The 1,316-nt window shown below is 34.8% G+C and overlaps 1 protein-coding gene across 3 annotated transcripts in view; it reads right to left on the reverse strand.

Annotated features, from left to right (window-relative positions):
- zgc:110158 (single-stranded DNA-binding protein 3) overlaps nucleotides 1-1,316 on the reverse strand; it is a gene marked incomplete in the record, with an annotated part of 65,032 nt that overhangs the window by 17,291 nt on the left and 46,425 nt on the right.

A 1,316-nucleotide genomic window follows, 5' to 3' on the forward strand; every position in this document is an offset into this window, starting at 1 on the left:
CTATAAACCTCACACTTATATATTGTTTTTATTAAAAATGTCCTAAGCAATTACAATGCTCAAAAATACTGAGATGGACTAATAAGTCGAGTTTGCATGGTTTCAGTCCTAACAAATTTTCTTACAGACTAATAAAAGGCAAGCAAACTATTTAACATGTCTGTGAGTATTATGATAGAACAGTATTGTTCATAATAAAATTGAAAACTAAGCTTTTATGCTATTTATTAGGGTTGTAAGAAAATATTGATACACTGAAATAGTGCAATATTGCATTTCCCGATACTTTATCGATATTCTAAAGCCCTCGATTTTTAATTAAGGTTTAAAATGTCAACTTTCCTGCCAGCCGTTCATTTTTATGTTGTAGTTCAGCCTCTGACCACTAGTTGGCAGCAGTGAGCCAGCCATTTGGCTCCTCTACCTCTTGAGCAAGAGAGAGTAGCGGTAGCATTAGCATTGTGAGTAAACATTAGCTTCATGCACCGATAGCTGAATCTGAGCGGAAAAGACCGACACCCTCTGCCTTCTAAGCTGAGGTAAGGTTACTTATTTGTCAGAATGTCTGTATTTTAAACCAAATTAAGTGTCTCGTGCGCTCTTTTTTCCAACTTTATTCAGCTTTCACGTTACAGAAGGCTAGCGCATGCGTCTAACGCCTCGAACTCAGCACTCCCCCCGTGACATAAAACTCTGTCTGTTGCTCTCAATGTCCGGCTGATGACTGCATCAAAGTCCATATACTTTAAGTTTATATTGCTGTGTTCGCTTCAAAAACGGTTTAACTGTGTTGTTTAGCRTCTCCATTTATTTACTGTTTATTTACGGGACCTGCCCTGCWGTTCGACCCACAGTTCTGCAAATCACTTTCTGGATGCAGGTCAGCTGATCCCAGAAACTCTGTGCAGCAGCTTCATATCATCTGTTTACTGAACTTTATGACAACATAAAGGCTATAGTTTAAGTGTTTGGTGACCATACTGTAAATTAATATTAAAAACTAAAAGCTGCAAAAATATATTTTCAAACTATTTATTGGRAAATTTAGTCTAATAATTGAAAACATGTTTGAAATAAGAAATATGAAAGAAATAAAATAAAATACATACAAAAATACAAACAAACAGCTAGATGTATCAAAAGTATGTCTATGTAATAGAATTTTATGAGACAATGAATTTTGGTTTTTCATTTTTTTTCCAAGTAAGAGGTTTTTATTTAATATAATTTTTGGACAAAAAAAATCGCAATATATCACCTTGCTTACAGTATCGGGATATATCGTATCGTGACCCCTCTGTCATGATATGTATCGT

This window comes from Austrofundulus limnaeus, unplaced genomic scaffold, assembly GCF_001266775.1.
Source record: "Austrofundulus limnaeus strain Quisiro unplaced genomic scaffold, Austrofundulus_limnaeus-1.0 Scaffold61, whole genome shotgun sequence".
Lineage (NCBI taxonomy): Eukaryota > Metazoa > Chordata > Actinopteri > Cyprinodontiformes > Rivulidae > Austrofundulus > Austrofundulus limnaeus.